Below are 14,574 nucleotides of genomic sequence, written 5' to 3'. Positions count from 1 at the left end.
AAGAATGAGAGAAAATTAGGAAGAAACAGAGGAAGAAGAAGTCCAGGGACAAGGCTGGAGTCTGGTTGCCCAAGACAATGAGTCAGAAGGCTTAGGCTGTGCTGGAGGAAACTGGTTAATCTCTCTCAACCTGTCTTCTTATAACAGAGACAATAATATTTACACTATCCTGGTAGGAAGTAGGAGATGGAAAAGACCAGTGCCAGATTAGGGGAAAGGAGCTTGATTCTGAGGCTCTCTGTCTCTCTGTTTCTGTCTCTCTATGTGTGTATCTCTGCCTCTGTCTCACTTCTCTCTGTCTCTGTCTCTCTTTTCTCTTTTTATTTTTGACACATAAGAATGAAAAAAAGGAAAAGAGGAAGGGAAAAGCAGGAACATGAGCAGAGAGAACTGGACAATCCCATCTTTACCTCAAGACTCCCTGGGGTTCCCAGAACAGCTTGTGTTCAAGAGCTTCTCACCCTAGGGAAATTCCTCTCTCCTTATTTGGTCCCTACAGTGAGTGAGGACAGCTTCCTGATTTTGCTCTACCTTCTTTGGGGCCTTCCCTTCATGGTCTTTTTGGAAAGATCTCCCCCTGAAGAAGGATCAGCTCATTGTAGGGGTGTAGCCCAGGAGGCTCAATTGTGAGATGTTGTGTCTTTTTATCTATTGATGCTGCTCTGTTAGTCACATTGTGAAATAAGAAACAGAACAAAAAGGAAAAAACAAGGAAAAACCAAAGAAACTGAAAATAATATGCTTTCCATCTGCAGCCAGAGTCCATCAGTTCTTTCTCTGGATGTGATCAGCATTTTCCATCATGAGTCTTTTGGAATTGTCTTGGATTTCGGAGAAGAGCCAAGGCTGTCATAGATGATTGCTACACAATGGTGTTGTCACTGGGTACAATGTTCTCGAGTCTCTCGCTTAAGTCAGCATCAGTTCATGAACGTCTTTTTAGGTTTTTTCGGAAATCTGCCAGCTCATCATTTCTTATGGAAAAATAGTATTCCATTCCATTCATATACCATAACTTGTTTAGCCATTTCCCAATTGATAGATATCTTCTCAGTTTCTAATTCTTAGCCACCCCAAAAAGAGCTGCTATAAATATTTTCATACATGTAGGTCCTTTTCTCTTTCCCTTCAGCTCTTATTTTTCCTTCTCTCTGCCTTTGTCTTTTTTTCCTATTACAAAGAATTTGAGAATTGGAAGGAACCTAGCAGCCATCTAATCCAACCTATGTCCCCCCACTACCACCTCAAAATTTCCACCATAGGATTCAGCCTCGTCATGGTGTTTCCCCATCCGCATATAAGAGTTCATTACTCATTAGACTGTGAGCTGGGATTGTTTTTACCTGTTTTGTCATCTCTAGGGTTCAGCACAGTGCCTGCCACAAAGGTCAATGCTTCTGGCTCTGTCTCTCTAACAAAGCCGTAACCACAAGAAGGAAGCCAAAAGAGTCCAGAAATCTCAGTCAGTAAAATCTTGACCTTTTTTTCAATCAACATAGAAGCCAGGCAGCCCTTTTTGTAGTGGCCAGAAACTGGAAACTGAGTGGATGCCCATCAGCTGGAGAATGGCTGAATAAGTTATGGTATATGAATGTTATGGAATATTATTGTTCTGTAAGAAATGACCAACAGGATGATTTCAAAGCCTGGAGAGACTTACATGAACTGATGCTGAGTGAGATGAGCAGGACCAGGAGATCGTTGTAAAATAACATCAATAGTATGCGATGATCAATTCTGATGAACGTGACTACAGACTTAGGAACTGAATGTGGATCACAACATAACATCCTTACTCCATTTGATGTTGTTCTCTTGCATTTTGTTTTCTTACTCTTTTTTTCTTTTTCTTGTGCAGCAAGAAAATTGTATAAACATGTTTACACATATTGGATTTAACATATATAGTAACATGTATAACATATATTGTATTGCTTGCCATCTAGGGAAGGGAGTGGGGGGAATGGGGAAAATCTGAAACACAAGGCTATTCAAGGGTCAATGTTGAAAAATTATCCATGCATATGTTTTGAAAATTTAAAAAAAAGCCATAGTAAGCCAGGAACAAACTATTTCAGAGTACAAACTTATTTGTACTTGGCGGGGGGCGGGAGGGGGATAATGGTAGATTAAGAGCACTATCCTTGAAAAACAGAATTAAAAAAAAAAACAACACCCAGAAAGGAAAAGATGCTTGCTAAAACTTTGGCATGAGATTCAATAAAGCCAAATCATCACAAGAATTTTTTATGTGTAACACTTAGCCTTAGCAGTCCTTTTTGAGCTAAGGAATACAAGGACAGGCCTGCCAAAGTGGTGACTTGGAGTTTATATAACAATAATTAGAAAACCTGTAAGGGGAGAGCTCTCACCCCACTTAGTAGTGGTCGAAAGCAACAGAATGAGGAACAAGGTGGTTTTCTCCCTTTCCTCATGAGACTTTAAAAGCAGGACTCACTGGAGATTGCTTCCCTAAACAAAAAAACCATTTGGGGGCCTCTGGGAAACACCCATAGATCAGACTGGGAGGAAGAAATAGAGATTTCAGCTTGTGCATTTTAAGAGCAAATGTTAATTTCATTTTTACTGCAGTGAGGGTTCTGAGGAAGTTGAGATTGCAAACTCTGCTCTTAACTTTTTTTTTAAATTTTCCTTTAAGAAATCATTTTCCTTAGTAAAATATAGGCTAATCTAAATCAGGCAAAAAGTCCTTTTGAGTCAAGCAAAGATGGGAAGATTAGATTCTTAAAAGGAGGAGAATGAACAGCAGCCAATTTACTTATAGTTTGTTGTTGGGCTTATAAATTCTTACACTGGGTTAGACCATGAATTCTAAGTTAATAATAATAAGAAAATATATTTATAATTTACAGATAATTTATAATAAGTGGAAATTGAAACTGGACTTGAAGAAATTTCTGCTGGAAGACAGCTAGGTGTTGAGTTTCAAGATGTCAAAAAAAGGAAGATTCCAAAAAATGGAAACAGTCACAGATGGTATTGTTATCAGTACATAAAATAAAGAGAAAACACTGGCAACTATGGATCCATTTACCCATTTACTAATTGCTACAAAATCCTTTCAAGATTTTATAATTTACATATGTATTGAAAGTCTTCCAAATGATAATGAGAAAAGAAGCAGACTTTTGCAAAAAAAAAAATAAATAAATAAATAAATAAAAAATAAAAAAAATTCACTGCAGACCATATCTTCATAGTAACACAATTGAGAATTCTTTGTTATTTATTGTTTGTTGATTAAAAAAAAATAAGGGGTGGCTACGAGATGCAATGGATAGAGCACCAGGCCAGGAGTTAGGAGGACCTGGGTGTAAATCCAGCCTCTGTTACTTACTGGCTGTGGGACCCTGGGCAAGTCATAACTCCAGTTCCCTCTCCTCTCCAATTTTCCTTCTGCTCCATATGGAGCTTGTATTTTCTGTCTTTTAGTCTCCCTAGACTATGAACTTCTTGAAGGCATGGATTGTTTTTGCTTTTCTTTGTTTTTCCCACTTAAGCACAGTACCTGGCACAGAGTGAGTACTTAAAAAATTTTGTTGTTGTTTGTCCTTTGTTCTCTAAGAGACCATGACATCAGGGGAGTGAGGCACTTAATAAAAAATGCTTATTGACCAATTTCCCAGCCCAACAAGAAGTGTATAGTTTAACTGTGTCTGATTCTTTGTGACTTCATTTGGGGTTTTCTTTGCAAAACTACTGCAGTGGTTGGCCATTTCCTTCCCCAGCTCTAGGAAACTGAGGCAAACAGGGCTAAGTGACTTGTCCTGGATCACACAGCTAGTAAGTGTCTGAGGCCAGATTTGAACTTAGGAAGATTCCCTATTCAGGTCAAGTACTCTATCCCCTGCACCACCACCTAGCTGTCCACACTGTATTTGTATATCCATTTATCTGATTCAGTTAGGTGACACAGAGAGAGTGCAGGGCTCAGAGGCAGGAAGACCTGAGCTCTCCCCTTCTTTTCTCTCATTCTTTTTAACTCTGCTGCCTGACTTCCGACTTCATCATTCAAATGAAACTGCTCTAGGAAAAACACCAGGAAAGTCCTCCAGGAACTCAAGCAAAGTGAAATGTGCCATATACAAAGTAAGAGCAGTGTTCTGGGATGGCCAGCAAAGAATGACTTCGCTATTCTCTTGCTATTCTCAGCAGCACAATGATCCACGACTACTCTGGAGGACTGATGATGAAAACTCCTATCCATACTCAGAGAAGAAACTGATTGTGTCTAAATACAGATTGAAGCATTCGCTCTCTGGCTCTTAACTTTATTTTTCTTAAGGGAGTTTCTTGTTTATCAGGGTGGGATAGCTATGTTTTTTTTAAAACAATGTGACTTGTGGAAATATTTTGTATAACTTCACATGTGATTTCTTGATGGGGGTTGGAGGTGGGAATAAGGGAAAGAATCTGGAACTCAAAAGTTTTAAAAACAAATGTAAACAAATGTGTTTTATATGTAACTGGGGGAAATACTAAATAAATTTAAAAATGAAATGCAAGTGCTCTAATTCAGTTAACAATGATTCCTTACTTGTCAAGTTTAATGGTTTCGGTTTCCCCCCCCCCCCAATTCTCATAATTTTTTTTTTTTTGAGGCAATTGGGGTTAAGTGACTTACCCAGGTCACATGGCTAGGAAGTATTAAGTACCTAGGTCAGATTTGAACTTGGGTCCTCCTGACATCAGGGCTGGTGCTCTATCCACTGCACCACCTAGCTGTTCCCCAATTCTCATCCTTCTTGATCCTGATATAGGCTTAGGTACCAGAGTACCTAAGATCACCCTCTTCTCCACCATGCTCTCTCTTCTTTGTGTTTTGGTAACACTAGTCTTTCCTGTTTCTCCTGCTACTTGTTCAGATGTCTTCTTAGTTTTCTTTGTCAGATTTTCATTCGGGTCATACCTGGGTGTCCTGCAGAGTTTTGTGCTGCATCCTCTTCCTTCCTTTTTTTATACTATTTCACTTAGTAATCTCATCAGATCCCATGGATTCAATTATGATCTCTATACTGATGATTCCCAGCTTTGTTTGTCCCTGATTTCCAGTCACAAATATCCATCTCTCTTTTAAGACATTTCTAAATGGATTTTATAGTTGATCCTTCTAAAACATGTCATGACTCTACTCCATAAATTCTAGTGGCTCCCTATTACCCCCAGGATCAAATACAAAATCTTCTGCTTGGCTTTTAAAGACTTTCATAAGCTGGCTCCATCCTGCCTTCCCAATCTTCCCTTTCATATCCATTTCAATCCAGTGATTCTATCATTCTTCCTGTTATTCAACTCTAGCACCCCATCTCTAATTGGGCATTTTTCCTGGTTGATCTCCATGTCTGGAATGCTCTTCACCCTGGCTGCCCTGGCTTCCTTCCAGTCTCGGATAAAACCCCACCTTCTGCAAAAAGCCTTTCCCAGCTTTTCTGAGATAATCCTCAATTTATCCTCCATGTTTCTTGTCTGTACATATGTACATGTTGGCTTCCTGGGTTAGACCACTGTCTAACTTCATGAAAACAGAGGCTGTTTTTTGACTTTTTCTGTATGTTTAACACTTAGCACTGTAACTGGCATATAGTAAGTGCTTAATAGATGCTTGTTGACTGCCTGACTTGACTTCAAGGGCTTCTATACAAACGGAGGAGAAAACTTGTACACATATGCATGGTATATGTAAAGATCTAGTCCTGTGATTTCATTTGTGTATATGGGACTCTCTGGGTGACAAAATTGCAATTTATTCCCTTAGAGGGTTAACTATTGGCAGCTAGGTGGCATGGTGGGCAGGGCATCTGACCTGGAGTAAGGAAGACTCATCTGGAGTTCAAATCCAGCCTCCTACCAAAAACTCAAAACAAAACACAACCCCCCAAATGACTAAACAACAAAAAGTTAAATAGAACACTTGAGTGATTTGCTCAGGGTCACACACAACTAATATGCCTCAAAAGTCCAACTTGAACTCAAGTCTTAGCTTCTTGGAGGCTTTCCATTGAATATATCATGCTAGCTTTCCAGTATCTACAGATACAGATACAAGGAAGTCTCTATCATCTGGAGTAGATAAGAAAGGCAGATAGAAATGCTTAAATTGAAGCTTGGGATTCTGAGAGACCAAAAGGGAGATAATTCTACAAAGATATGAAATCAAGAAATGGTTAAGACCCATGTGAGAAACAGCAAAAAGTTTGTAATTCCAATCATGATCTTGTTCAATAACCCTCTGATTATTTATATCTAAAGAGATAGAAACAGAGACCACTTGTTCTCCCTCAGAGGTCTCTGCCAATGTCGGAAAGAACAGTTGATGCTGAGCCCTAAAGGAAGAGAAATTGCCTGAAGATCCATCTGAAGTCCTTCGGAGCCTCCCTTATTGCGTGTGACGAGTCTAGGCCCACCCTACTCCAGAAGCTCCCTCTTGAGCACTACAACTAAAAAACCCAGTATGTGAGGAGAAATAAAAGCTCTTATTTCAACTCATGGCAATGGGACTTTAGGCAGTGATGTCTACACAGCTACCCTGGGAGGCAGGGAGTTTGCAAACTCTTTTTATATTCATTTTGGAGATGTGGAAAGATATGTCTCCACTCAGATAAGATTAAGTTTTTATTAAGTGCCTACTATGTGTCAGGCACTAAGCAGTTGACAATTATTATCTAATTGGATCCTCATGATAACCCTAAAGAGGTAGTTGTTACTATTATTTCCCTTTTTACAGAAAGGGAAACTGAGGTAGACAAGTGAAGTGACTTGCCTAGGATCATACAACAGGTAAGTATTGAAGCCGCTTTGAACTCAGGTTTTCCTGACTCCACATCTAGTACTCTACGTACTGTGCCTCTTGGCTGTTGGGTGCTAAGAGGACAGACAGATACAGTTATAGTTACAAAGTATATGGGGTAGGATTTAAACCCAGATCCTCTTGACTCTTTCTAATTCCAGCTCCATCTCCTTCACCCCACTCTCAGCAATATATACTCCACAGATTACAGCAGGTTGCTAGATGAGCAGTCGGTGCATTAGCTCATGATAGGTTTGTGGTAGATAGAACCCCTGGCCCAGAATCAGAAAGACATGAGTTCAGATGTAGTCTCAGACACTTATCAGCTATGTGCCCCTGAACAAGTCTCTTAATCTTGCTTGCCTCAGTTTCCTTATCTGTAAAATGAGTTAAAGAAGGAAATGGCAAACCACTCCAAGTATCTTTTGCCAAAAAAACCAAAACAAAACAAAAACAAAAACAAAAAAAAAATGGGGTCACGAAGAGTCAGAAATGATTGAAAACAACTGAACCATGGCGATATGCATATCCCACCGAGGATGACTAGACATCAGGAAAAGCTTTCCATGAGGAAAGACTGCCTTCTCTTTTTGCTTTCCCCCTTCTCCCAGGCTGTTTGACTGCTTTTTAAATGTCTTTTTGGTTTTAATAGTATTTTATTTTTACAAATACATGGAAAAACAGTTTTCAACTTTCAACTTTGCAAAACCATGTGTTCCTAGTTTTACTTCCTCTTTCCCCCCCTCTCCAAGACATCAAGCAACCCAATAGAGGTTAAATATGTTCAATTCTTCTAAATATATTTCTAATATTGCTCATGTTTCACAAGAAAAATCAGATCAAAAGGGAAAAACATGAGGGGAAAAAACAAGCAAATAAAAGACAACCAAAAAAAAGGTGGAAATACTATGCTTTGGTCCACATTCAGTCTCCATTGTCCTCTCTCTGGATGCAGATGGCTCTCTCCATTACAAGTCTTTTGGAATTGCTTTGAATCACTTCATTGTTGAAAAGTGCCAAGTCCATCACAGTTGATCATCACATCATCTTGTTGCTATGTTCTCTTGGTTCTGCTCATTTCACTCAACATCTTTATGTAAGTCTTTCTATGCCCTTCTGAAATCAACCTGCTCATCATTTCTTATAGAACAATAATTTTCTTTTATATTTACATAGCATAACTTGCTCAGCCATTCTCCAATTTATGGGCATCCAACTCAGTTTCCAACTTTTTACTTCTACAAAAAGGGCTGCTACAAACATTTTTGCACATGTGCGTCCTTTTCCCTCTGTTATGTTCTCTTTGGAACATAGATCCAGTTGCTCTCATTCCTTCTGATGATATAGAACACCAGCAGGCTTTCCCATCTCCCCTGCCTTACCTTCTTGCTCTTCTCCCTGACATCATCTCAATAAACTGTGTTAACCCAAGGAATTCTGTGTCTTGCCAGTCACCCTGCTGAAACATCCTTTTGGGCCTCCATTTACCCCAATGCTGAGCTTTCTTCCCCAGTTAATGAATGAGCTCCTTGAGAGCAGACTGTCTTGACTTTTTCCTCTCCATATCCCCAGTGTTTAGCATGGTATTTTTTAAACAAATGCTCATTGGGGCAATGAGTTGGTGTAGTAGATAGGACACCAGCACTGAAGTTAGGAGGACCCGAGTTCAAATCTGGTCTCAGACACTTAACACTTCCTGAGCTGTGTGACTCTGGGCAAGTCATTTAACTCCAATTACCTCAGCAAACAACAACAAAAAAACAGATGCTCATTTATTCATTCACTCATTCATCATGGGCTGACACTGCTAAGAATGGACAGTGAGCTCCCAGGCTTGTTTCAGATTCTTCACTTAATTGGTCTTCCAACTAAACAGGCCTGTTTCCATTCCTCTTGGGTGATGTTCTGTTTTCACCTTCCTGCCTTTGTGAGCATTATCTCAAGTCCTAGAATTACTCCCCCTTCATTCTTGCCTTTGAAATTTCTCTTCTCTTGCATGACACAATTCAAATACCAGGTTCTCTACGAAACCTTTCCTTCCTCTCAATTCATTAGTGCCCCTAAAAATTTATGCCTTCCCTTGTCTTCCTTTGAGGACGAGATTCCTTTACCTTTTCTTTGTACCCTTGACAATTGGCACAGTGTTTGGTATATAGTAGACACTTGTTATTTGGTTGATAATAAAGGGAGGAGGAATCCATTCCAGGTCCCAGAAATTGCCCCAGAGGCAGGAAAGTACAAGTAAGGAAGGCAATGAATCATGGAGTACATGGGAGGCAGTGTAAGGTACTATTACCCCCTTTTTACAGATGAGGAAACTGAGGTCAAGTGACTTAAATAGGTCTACACAATATCAAGGCAGTATTTAAACTCAAGCCTTTCAACTGACCAATTCCAGGCCAGCTTTACTCACCAGACTGGAAGCCTAGCATTTTATTGTTTATACCTCCTAAATTATTGAGATTATGGATGCATTAAAATCTGTAAGGAACAACTCCTTTGGGGGTATAGGAGGCATGATAGAGCCATGGAAAGAATACTGAACTTGGAACCAAAAGCTATCAATTTGAATTCTACCCCTGCAAGTTCATCATCTGTGGGATCTTGGACAAATCCTTTCATATCTCTCAATATCAGTTTCTTTTTTTTTTTTTTTTTTTTTCGCATTAAACTGTTTTAATGGTCTCAAAATTCTGTGACAGATTTTTGGTCAAGTTGTTTCCATTTAAAAATTACTGATTTTAAAAACTAATAACTTAAAACTGCCGCGAAACAAATGGTCCACAAAAACATTCCTTTCCTCCTGAAGCTTTTACGATGCATTGTAATCATTAACCAGTCTTTTACTATTAAACTTAAATGGCCAATTGAGACAAACAGTTCTGAGACCATTCTTCCACCACTGATTAAGACTGGGGTGGCAGGTTTTGTACAGACTATTCATTTAGCCTTCTGGGCCTTCTGGGCAGATTTTGTGACCTTGCCAGCTCCAGCAGCCTTCTTGTCAACTGCCTTGATGACACCAACTGCAACAGTCTGCCTCATATCACGAACAGCAAAACGACCCAGAGGAGGATAATCAGAGAAGCTCTCCACACACATAGGCTTGCCTGGAACCAGCATCACCAGATTTCAGGAATTTAGGGCCATCTTCCAGCTTCTTCCCAGAATGACGATCAATCTTCTCCTTCAGTTCAGCAAACTTGCAAGCAATGTGAGCAGTGTGACAATCCAGAACAGGTGCATAGCCAGCACTGATTTGGCCTGGATGGTTCAGGATAATGACCTGTGCAGTGAAACAAGCAGCTTCCATAGGTGGGTCATTCTTGCTATCGCCAGCCACATTACCACGGCGGGCATCTTTGACAGACACGTTCTTGACGTTGAAACCGACATTATCCCCAGGCAGAGCCTCACTCAAAGCTTCATGGTGCATTTCAACAGATTTTACTTCAGTTGTGACATTGACTGGGGCAAAGGTGACCACCATGCCTGGTTTCAGAACACCAGTTTCTACCCGGCCAACAGGTACAGTACCAATGCCACCAATCTTGTAGACATCTTGGAGGGGTAGACGAAGGGGCTTATCAGTTGGACGAGTTGGTGGCAGGATGCAATCCAAAGCTTCAAGCAGTGTAGTTCCATTAGCATTCCCATCCTTTCGGGTGACTTTCCATCCCTTAAACCAAGGCATAGTAGAGCTTGGCTCCAGCATGTTGTCACCATTCCATCCTGAAATTGGCCCAAAAGCTACTGTATCAGGGTTGTAGCCAATTTTCTTGATATAAGTACTGACTTCCTTGACAATTTTCTCGTATCTCTTCTGGCTGTAGGGGGGCTCGGTGGAATCCATTTTGTTTACACCAACAATCAGTTGTTTCACACCTAATGTGTAGGCCAGAAGGGCATGCTCACGGGTCTGCCCATTCTTTGAGATACCAGCTTCAAATTCACCAACACCAGCGGCAACAATCAGGACAGCACAGTCAGCCTGAGATGTGCCTGTAATCGTGTTCTTGATAAAGTCTCTGTGTCCAGGAGCATCAATAGTATTTGCTGGTCTCAAATTTCCACAGGGAGATATCAATAGTGATACCACGCTCACGTTCAGCCGTTAGTTTATCCAAGACCCAGGCATATTTGAAGGAGCCCTTTCCCATCTCAGCAGCCTCCTTCTCGAACTTCTCAATGGTTCTCTTATCATTCCCACCACATTTGTAGATGAGGTGCCCAGTGGTGGTGGACTTGCCAGAGTCTACATGTCCAATGACGACAATGTTAATGTGAGTCTTTTCCTTGCCCATTTTTGTGGAGGTTTATCGATGGTTTTCACAACACCTGTGTTCTGGCGGCAAACCCATTGCGAAAAAAGCTCAATATCGGTTTCAAGAAAAATGATATTGGGTTGAACTTTGTTGTTGTTCACTCATGTCAAACATTTGGTGACCCCATTTGGGGTTTTCTTGGCAAAGATACTGAAATGGATTGACATTTCCTGCTCCAGTTCATTTTGCAGATGAGGAAACTGAGACAAACAGGATTAAGTGATTTGCCCAGGATAGCTAATAAGCATCCAAGGCTATATTTGAACTTAAGAAGGCATCTTCCTGATTCCAAGCCCAGCATTCCATCCATGTCTTTGGATCAACCTGGACCATCTCTAGAAGCCTTCCCAGCATTGAGATTTTTATCATGAAGGTCTTGCCCAATCCTGACCTCCTGGGTTCTAAGGGTCCTCCAGCCCTGATCTCCTGGTTTTAAGGGCCCTCCCAGTTCTGACATCCTGGGTTCTAAGGGCCCTCCCAGCTCTGACATCCTGGGTTCTAAGGGCCCTCCCAGCTCTGACCTCCTGGGCTCTAAGGGCCCTCCCAGCCCTGACTTCCTGGGTACTAAGGGCCCTCCCGGCTCCGACCTCCTGGGTTCTAAGGACCCTCCCAGCTCTGGCCTCCTGGGTTCTAAGGACCCTCCCAGCTCTGAGATCCCGGGTTCTAAGGGCCCTCCCAGCCCTGACCTCCTAGGTTCTAAGGGCCCTCCCAGCCCTGATCTCCTGGTTTTAAGGGCCCTCCCAGTTCTGACATCCTGGTTCTAAGGGCCCTCCCAGCTCCGACCTCCTGGGTTCTAAGGGCCCTCCCAGCTCTGACCTCCTGGGTTCTAAGGGCCCTTCCAGCTCTGACATCCTGGGTTCTAAGGGCCCTCCCAGCTCTGACCTCCTGGGTTCTAAGGGCCCTTCCAGCTCTGACATCCTGGGTTCTAAGGGCCCTCCCAGCCCTGACCTCCTGGTTTTAAGGGCCCTCCCAGTTCTGACATCCTGGTTCTAAGGCCCCTCCCAGCTCCAACCTCCTGGGTTCTAAGGGCCCTCCCAGCCCTGACCTCCTGGGTTCTAAGGGCCCTTCCAGCTCTGACATCCCAGGTTCTAAGGGCCCTCCCGGCTCCGACTTCCTGGGTTCTAAGGGCCCTCCCGGCTCCGACCTCCTGGGTTCTAAGGGCCCTCCCAGCTCTGAGATCCTGGGTTCTAAGGGCCCTCCCAGCTCTGACATCCTGGGTTCTAAGGGCCCTCCCAGCTCTGACACTCTGGGTTCTAAGGATCCTCCCAGCTCTGACCTCCTGGGTTCTAAGGACCCTCCCAGCTCTGAGATCCTGGGTTCTAAGGGCCCTCCCAGCTCCGACCTCCTGGGTTCTAAGGGCCCTTCCAGCTCTGATATCCTGGGTTCTAAGGGCATTCCCAGCCCTAACCTTCTTTGTTCCAAGGGTCCTCCCAGACCTGATATCCTGGGTTGTAAGGGCCCTTGCAGATTCTAACATTCTAGGTTCTAGGGGCTCTCTCAGGCCTGAATTCTCTATTTTAAGATCCTTCCTGTCTCTGACATTCTGTGACCCGAGAGCTCTCCCGGGCCTGACATTAGTGTGGAAGGCCTATTCCAGTATTTTCTAGGGGTGTTTGCATTCTTCACGTTTCATAATTCTCAATGGCCTTCTGTAAACTGTTCTGGGAACCAACCCTTATTTTTAACCTTGTTCCTCTGGGAAAACGTGCTCCAAATCACAAACACCCAATTTGCACACAGGCTTTTGGAAAACAGCTCCCGTTAGGTCCGCTAGCTCCTATATCATGACTTTACTCTGTGGACTCCCTATTGGGTGGGAGGCTCACACAGCCGCCGGTCCTTTTGTTCTGAAGTAAAAGGGGTCCAGAGCATCCCATTCTCCTCCCCTTTCCCCCCACACCTCATTTATACATTCTTTCCTACTGCTAGCCAGCTCTTCAGGCCTGACATCACTGGCCTGGCATCTGAGTCACTGGGGCAGCCAGGAAGCCCGGGGGCTCCCAAGTCTTGGGTCGGGGCTCTGGCTCCAGGGAGGGGCTGGGGGAGTTCTGAGCTAAGAATTCCCAGGCCATGGGGGTGGGGAGGGGGAGAGAGGACATAGCCCTGGGAAGACCCAGAATGGCTTGGATCTCAGGTCCCTTAAGTGAGTAAAGGGGGAGGTGAAAGCTGCAGCTCAGCCCTGACCTCAGGAGTATGGAATCCTGGGGAAGGTACTTCCAGCCTAGGTCTCTTATCTCAAGGGAGAGGCACAGACCCACAGATGGGGCTGCGTGCTCGGCTCGGAATCCGGCTAGGTGAATCCAGCTAGTGCGGCGTGTGCAGGAGAGCTGACGAAGCACTCGCATGTTTGTGTTGGTGTGCATATGTTGTGGGAGCTCTGTGCATGTGTCTACATGTGAGAACATGGGAATATCTGAATATAACTACCAATCTACACAGAGTACTTGAGCAGGATACTGTCTGTGAGTGTGTCCCCGGCTATTGGTCAATTAATCAATAAATCAGCAGGCCTTTATTAAGCGCTTGCGGTATACCAGCCATCGTGCTAGGGATACAAAAAAAAAAAAAAAAAAAAAAGGAAAATCCTGGTTCTCTGTCTCTAAGGGTCTCACATCCTAATGGTGGAGAAAACATGAAAACAACCCCATGCAGAAGTGAGGACAGCTAAGGGGCATCGTGAATAGAGTGCCAGTCCTGAAGTGATCTAAGTTCAAACCCAGTCTTAGACATTTACTCGCTGCATGACCCTAGAAAATCTACTTCCCGGTTTGCCTCAGTTGCCTTATCTGTAAAATGAAATGGAGAAGAAAATGGCAAACACCCCAGGCTCTTTGCCAAGAAAACCCCAATGGGGTCTTGAAGAGTGGAAGGAGAACAAATGGAGGTGTTCAGTGGGAGGGCAAGCAGTGCCGATCTGCAAACAGTTGCTGGATGGGGACAGGGGCAGCGCTGGCTCTGGTTGATTTGGGGAGACAAGGTTCCCACACTGGAAACAATTAAAGAGCAACACACAGCACTGGGTAAACTGCACGGGAGGTTAGCTGTAGGCTTGTGTGACTAAGTACACACCGCCCCCCTACTCCTGATGGGTATCTGGTCAGCCGGCCGTGGCTCGGGCATTTCCTTTCCAGGTGTTTGATCTTTCAGTCTCTCTGGGCAGTCGGTGCTTTAAGTCTAGGTCTGTGCATCTGGCCAACACATCCACAGCACCCATCCCCGTGTTTGCTCTTGCAGAAGTGTCTGTCACCAGATGTGCGCTTATTCGGGCCATCCAGATGTGCATGTGTCAATCACTCTGCCTAGCCGTGCCCATCCGAGTTTGTCCCTCGGTGCCAGCCCAGGTGTGTTTCTGGGTGAAACACTCCCCTGGACGTGTCCATCTGCCCATGGCGGCGGGCGGACCGGGCCTGCGGATGGCCGTCGGGTGTATGTCCAGGGGGA

The 14,574-nt window shown here is 43.5% G+C and overlaps 1 pseudogene; it reads right to left on the bottom strand.

Moving 5' to 3' along the window:
• Window positions 1–9,445: 9,445 nt before the first annotated feature.
• On the bottom strand, window positions 9,446–11,165 carry LOC141563747 (elongation factor 1-alpha 1 pseudogene; annotated as a pseudogene).
• Between the last annotated feature and the right edge of the window lie 3,409 nt (window positions 11,166–14,574).

The sequence above is a fragment of the Sminthopsis crassicaudata genome, chromosome 1, assembly GCF_048593235.1.
Source record: "Sminthopsis crassicaudata isolate SCR6 chromosome 1, ASM4859323v1, whole genome shotgun sequence".
NCBI lineage: Eukaryota > Metazoa > Chordata > Mammalia > Dasyuromorphia > Dasyuridae > Sminthopsis > Sminthopsis crassicaudata.
The sequence above is the reverse complement of the archived record's forward strand: the minus strand, read 5'-3'. Positions and strand labels throughout refer to the sequence as shown.